This window comes from Chaetodon trifascialis, chromosome 9 (assembly GCF_039877785.1).
Source record: "Chaetodon trifascialis isolate fChaTrf1 chromosome 9, fChaTrf1.hap1, whole genome shotgun sequence".
NCBI classification, from domain to species: Eukaryota; Metazoa; Chordata; class Actinopteri; order Chaetodontiformes; family Chaetodontidae; genus Chaetodon; species Chaetodon trifascialis.
In genome coordinates, this window is record NC_092064.1 from 2,356,878 (window position 1) to 2,364,213 (window position 7,336).

The window sequence follows — 7,336 nt, forward strand, 5'->3', positions numbered from 1 at the left end:
TCGTAAGTATTCCTGTTAATAAAATGACAGGAAACGCATTTGTTTGAACTGTTACTTGATGACGGGTAGAAACTGTTGCCCAAGGATACTTTGGCTGCTGAGGATCGAACCACTTGATTGGTGGACGACCGCTCTACCTCCTGAGCCACAGCCACCTTGTGATTGCAATGGAGTGATTAAGTCTATTATGCTTTTCTTCAAGCTCTGACGATGACAAGGCTGTTGTATTGCTTGGTTAGTAGGTGTGACGACAGGCTGGCCCTAGTATGGCAGCAGAGGAAACAGCAAAAGTTGGCTTAATTGAAAGAGAGCAGGTCAGAGAAGTTATCCTTCTCTTTCTTGAAGAAAATGTGTAATCCATGTCTTCCTCCTACAGGCAAGGTAAAACCGCTGGTTGCACCTTGATCTTTCTCTGGATCCAAACACTGTGCCCAGTGACCACAGAGAGCCTGTAACTCATCCAGTGAGTTGGGGGACCATTGCTTAGGCTAATTTAAGTAAAAATGTTTGTTTGGCAATGGGATACCTCCTTGAGCAACTTGACATTGCAGTGGAAAGGTGCTGTTGTATCCTTGGTGACTGCATGGAGGTTGTAACCTCTGAATGTGTCTCAATCTCAAGTCAAAACTGAGGTGATGGAGGACCATTTCATAAATATGTACAGTGTCTCCTTCGGGGACTGTCAAAAACAGGTAGGGTTAGTTTAGTGGCTGTATCATGGCAGTCATAAACCAGGACTTCCTTGGCAGGTGTACTAACAAGCCTATTCCTGACAGATATGCTACCCTGGCACTTTTGAAGAAAACATGTAACCTGTATCTTCTGTCTGTAGGTAAGGTAACCAAACCAGTCTGACTGACACATGGCTCTGTTTCATTCTTCAGATCTCTTTTGTTGTTGTTGTTTTTACATGAAGGCCTCCCTTTGTTCACCCATGTGGTGAAGTCCCAACATTGACCACAAGGCCCTGGTACCCTAAACTTCCTAAGACCCGAACTCTTGCATGGCATGCATTTTTTAATGTCTGCTATTTGGGCTGATTGGGACCTGATGAGTGTAAAAACAAAGAATTATCTCTTTACATGATGTAGTTACTGAGAAAAATAATGTCCACATATAAGGAAATTCATTTTAAATTCCAATAGAACACAATAAAGTCACAACTGAATAATTTGATGCCCACATGTGGACGCCAGGTCCTAGGAGGTTACAGTAATGAACAGTTAAGACATTGACATTGTTCTGATAAGGTGCCAGTGGCTGTTGATGAGACTAATGACAACAGAGGCACATAGAGGAAAGAGCCAGGTGCTAAATGTATTACTTTCTAGACCATGGCAAAAAATAGGCATAGATCTGTGTGAGTACAAGAGGTCAGACTACTACACCAGGTAGTGAGAAATCCTATACCTGCCCATGCAGGTAACAGCCACTTTTGCACAGTATTAGTCCTTAGTCCTCCACCAGGTCAGTTAGTCCAGACATACTTGTAAGCATTAATGGACCTCAGCTACTTTCAGAGCAAGGGCATTATTTATGTTCATAGCACATCTTACAAAAGTGAAATAATTCCAGCATGCAGTGCATATTGCTCAATTTCAGTAGACCATACATATACTTGCGATGTTCACTATTCATACTTTACCTACGAGTTTGTGAATACTGTAGCATAATGTTGATAGAGCATATCCATGAAAAAGAAAATAAGCCAATGGATGAAAGTCAAATGTGAAGTGATGCACAATTCAAAGAATATAAATACCAGTCAGAACTAACAGAGCAACAGAACTGCAATAGCATAATTTTAATCACAGTTGAACTACTGCATCATGACACATTCAAATAGGTCAATTCAGAAATGGCGACACAGCAGTAAGCAGCACATTTATTCAATCTTCTATATAACAAGTGTGATATACCCACTAAGTAGATTAAGCTGCAAGCTAAACATTTAATTCTTTGGGTGGTGATAACTCATGTTTATTAATGCGAGTTATGTGTGACAGCCATCTATTGTTTGGTTACTCGCTTATACATTCATTTACTGTAAATTCTCAAGTAGAGGCTTTGATTACTTCAGCTGCGGAGAGTGAGATTCCAATGAAAAGACCTCTGGCATTTCAGTGGACAGAATCAATTCATTGCCCAACAAGGCTTTTGTTATGAAGCATTTGCTGGACAATATTGTAGAAAATTCAGTGACTCTCATTCTCATACAGGAGATGTAGCTATTGCCATCTTGTGGCACTTGTAAGTTACTACAAACAGCTGTTTGGCTGGGACATTAACTGACATTTACAATGACAGAAATCCTGCTTTGGGTTAGTAATCCACAACAAAGTGTTGAAAATGTCATGATTATATTGTTGATGTTATTAAGGAGAAATTTAGATGATTCTTAGTCGGGATGCACTTTATGTTAAGCGCCAGGAATTTACCCACCCTTGTTTTTTTCCCTGGCCTGTATTTGAGATTGGCCTTTACTTGACTACTGTCCTATTTTTGAGCACATATAGTCAATGTACAGTTGAATAGCTGAGCAAAAGCCGTAGTCAACTGACTGAAAAATATTGGGGGATCATACTGTATAAGAGTCTGGAGGGATCCAGTGATCTGAAGGGCAGACCAGGCGCAAACTGAAGAAAATTTTTGTTTCTTCATGCTAAAGTCTTCTGTTCTGATCCACTCTTCACTCTAGATCTATCTATTGTTCTATTTTTTTGTTATTTGTTGCAATGTCTCTCCTAAAAAATCATAGAATTTATTACAAGTGTAATGCTTTCATGTTTAAAAGCTGTGAAGCTCCCCAATAATTCACCTCATAGAGCAAGTTGTTCAGTTCAGTTAAATTTGTCACAGTATTGCAGTGTTCCTCAATTCCGGTCCTAGGGCCCCACTGCCCTGCATGTTTAGATGTTTCCTGCTCCAACACACCTGATTCAAATGAGTGGCTCGTTATCAGGCCACTGCAGAGCTTGATGACGAGCTGATCATTTGAATCAGGTGTGGTGGAGGAGGGAAACATCTAAACATGCAGGGCAGTGGGGCTGCACGGTGACGCAGCAGGTAGTGCGCGTGCCTCACAGCAAGAAGGTCGCCAGTTCGATTCCCGGGTCGGGTCTTCTGTGCGAAGTTTGCATGTTCTTCCCGTGCATGCGTGGGTTCTCCCCGGGCACTCCGGCTTCCTCCTACAGACCAAAAACATGCTCATTAGGTTGATTGGTGACTCTAAATTACCCCTAGGTGTGAGTGTGAGTGTGAATGGTTGTGTGTTTGTGCCCTGCGATCAGCTGGCGACCGGTCCAGGGTGTACCCCGCCTCCCCCCTGTGACCACGAAAGGGATAAGCGGCATAGAAAATGAATGGATGGATACAGGGCAGTGGGGCCCTGCGACCGGAATTGAGAAACATTGCAGTATATTCAGTTCTTACCTGCTGCCATTGTTTCCTCATCTGCTCACCAGTGCCCTCAGTACTTTTCCACTCTCGGCCACACCCACCTGCCTGCTCACCTGATCACACACCTGAGATTCATAGCAATCAGTGCAGTATATAAGCTGCTCTGCCACACTCACTCTTTGCCAGACTGTCATGTGCTCATACAAGACTCCTGTTGCTGAACCTGCCTGTTTTTGACTAGTGATGGCAAACTGAGGCTTCCTGAACCACTGAAGCTTCGCAGCCCATTGGTTTGCCAGAAGGTTCACTACCCAAAGCTTCATTCAGTTCTCACTAGCGACATCTGCTGTGCAAAGACATAAAACTAATTTTGCTCATCACCTGAGTGGACATTTTTTCTGTGGTTGTATATAATGAAACATTAATATTTGTCACAGTTCTCTCACACGCACATGTTTAAGCTCATTTGTAAAATATGTTTTTGATTACAGATGCCTGTATGAATACCATAAATAAAACTTTGTTTTTGTGCTTAGTGCAGGGGGGACACAGGAAACACTGTTTCATCGGAGTAGTGGATGAGAATGGTCATTGGTTTTTATTTAAAAACAAAAGTTTTTTCACAGTGTTGGGACTCAGACGGTTCCTCTTCTTGGAAACAATCTCTCCAGCCTTTGAAAATACCCTCTCACATGGCACAGAAGATGCGGGATAGCATAAGAACATGAGAGCCAGCTGGTAAAGGTGTGGATGTTGGTGTTTTTGTCTGCTCCAGTAAGCAAGGGGGTCTTCACTTCTTGTGAGGTTCACCTCTGCTAAGTAACGATCCACTTCTACTGTGGCATCTGCTGTGGCACTTGAGCTTCTTCGGCTTTGACTCACTGTTGTATCCAGCAGATGCCAGAGGTCATCTAATAAATGTAAAAAAAAAACAAAAAAAACAAACAAAAAACCATTAACAATGGCATTAACAAATCACATTACTACCAATTAATGTTAATTTTGACAAAACAAAGAAACAAACTACTTACTGTTGGTTACGGATGTTGATGTTGATGGTGTTGCTGTTGCTGAAGAGGCTGCTACCTGAGCTGGGGTTGTGCCAATAGCGGAATTTGCTGCAGAGTTCCTGATTATGTTTGCACATTCATATTTCAGCCTTGTAATAGCCTCTTGAAGTCTTCCATTACTTAAAAAGCCCAGTTTTTTTAATCTTGGGTCCAATAAGGTGGGTAGTGTCATCACACTTTGTGATTCAACATGTGAAGAATGTGTATTGACCCGTCGGAGAAGGTTCTCACTGAGCTGTCTTCCACTGTCTGAAGTGAGGCCTTCTGATTTGCTGATTATGGTGTGGCTCAGCATCTTCAGCAGTGGAATGACTTTGGAAGCAGATACCCTCTTTTCACCACAGAGCTCAACTGTGGCCTGGTGGAATGGGGCAAGAACATGAAGTGCGTCTTTTATCGAGTCATACTCCAGTGCAGTTGGTGCCGTGACATCAGTCCTTAAGGAGGCAAGGGCCGCCTCCACTGGCTCTCTCAGTTGGAAAAGCCTCTCCAGCATTAGAAAAGTGCTGTTCCAGCAAGTGTCGACCTCCATTAGCAGCTTCAGTGTTGGTCTCCCCATCTGCTGCTGTACTTGCACCAGCCGTTCTCTTGCTGTAGTGCTTGTCCTAAAATATATTACAAGCTTCCTACACTTGTTTCTCATGTCAGTGAGGGCAGCAACGTCATCAAATGATTTTTTAACCATTAAATTCATGACATGTGCAATGCAAAGCGAATGCCTGATGTTCAGTGCTCGCACACAGGCATTGCACACACATTGGCTGCCCCATCAGTCACCAGACATTTCACCTTGCCATTTATGCCCCATTCCTCCATGACTCTGTGGTGCTCCACAGCTAAATTGTCAGCAGTGTGGCATTCAGGGAAGTGCTGTGCTCCAAGCAAAACTGTGTGGAGCTCGTCATTCTCATTAATGTAATGACAGGTCACTGCCAAGTATGCCTCCATATTGATTGAGGTCCACATATCTGAAGTCAGGCTAACAGCTACAGCATTTTGCAGCTGTTCCTTCACCTTCTCCTTGGCCTCTTGGTATCTTTTCTCAACCATTTGCTTCAAGGCCTGATGGAATGAAATGTAGTTACTATTCATTTCAAACTACATGAGAAACAATAAAAGACTTTATTCACTTACCTTTCTAGTTGGGAGAATGTAGGTGGGATCCAACACACGGATGAGCTCCCTAAATCCCTCATCCTCCACAATCGAAAATGGTTAAGTGTCTTTAATGACCATGTTCACCGGGGCCTCATCAACCAGTTGCTTACTGGAATCTACAGAGAAAAATTAAATACTGCTCAATTGTAAGTGCCAAAGACATGACAAGATTAAAAAGATCATGAATTACTTTGGCTGGTGTCTGGTCTGCTGGAAGGTTGAACATGCTCATGCAGTGCTCTATAATGCCTCAGCTCCATGCTGATGGATGTATTGTTGCTGTAAGTCAGCTCCTTCTGACACAGCAGGCATTTCACCTTTGAGATAAAATAATACACAATGAAGATTATATGGCCATATTGTGATGATGTGCAAATAACATATAATCATTGACATATACCTTGTTGTGAGCAACCATTTCAAAATACTCCCAGACAGAAGATCTATCTATCTATCTATTGAACTCGCTAATAATCTACTTATATAATTTACTTAACTCTCTACCAACTGAAACACTCCCCTCCACGCCACCTTAAACGCCGACACACCCACAAAGAAGCGCGAATTTCGAACCAGCTTTATACGGAAGTGATACTCGGAATGAGACAGTGGGTGCTTTTCATTCCATAAATTGGGGTGCTTTTCTTTACAGTGGGTGCTTTTCATTCCATAAATTGGTCTCCTCGTCTCCTTCACTCGCTTCCTCTCCTCGCGCCTTAGCTCCGCCCAGCGAGGACATGAAAGAGGGATGCGAGGAAGGGACGTGAGGACGGAGGAAACGAAACTCCGAAATGAAAAATCCTCACTCCACAGCGTCAGTCCGAAGCGACGTCAATTACTGATGACGTTTGCACAGCTGTAAAAGCTGTAAAACGTGATATTATGGTCAGATCTGCAGTCAGACTGTTCTACTCCTGATTGCTATTGATGAGGTTTCAATTATATGCCGTTAGAGGCGTAACAGAGGACGGGTGTGTGGTAGATTAAACCAACAGCCTTGTAGCCTTGCTTTAAAAAAACGTAAATATATACCAATAATTTTCATTAATTTCTTGGTGACAGATACAATTGTTAGAAGGACACAGTTGAAACAAGAATCAAGATTACATTTGTGAAGACCTGCTCCCGCCATGATTCAAACGTGTGCCACATACGACACGCCCCTTAAATAATAAAAGACTTCCGCGTAGGATACACCGGTGTATCCTCACTCTGATCTCCTTCAGAAGCCTCCTCTCTCATCGCTCCTCGTCTCCTTCAGGTGCATTTAAGCAATTGGAAGATCCTTCATCATGGCGGAGGGGAAACGACTTCCGGGTCGACGAAGGAGAGAGGAGACGAGGAGGCACAATTAAATGTAATGAAAAGCACCCACGGATTGCCCGTTCATTCCCAATCCAATTGATATCGAAGCCCAACTGATTCGAAAACGCTTTACGTCGCGAAAGAATCTTCCGACCCAGATTAGATGTCCTGTCATTTCCAGAGGAATATCTGTTCGAACACTACCGCTTTTCATCGAACGGTAGAATTTCTCTCAATGACATTCTCCAGCCATACCACCAACCTCACCCACCGCGGGGGTGCACTCACATCACAGCAAATTTTACGCATAGCGCTACGTTTTTCAAACGGTAGTTTTTTGTACAATATTGAGGATGCAGAGCACTTCGGAAAGGCAACAGTGTGTAGAGCTGTGAGGAAAGTGA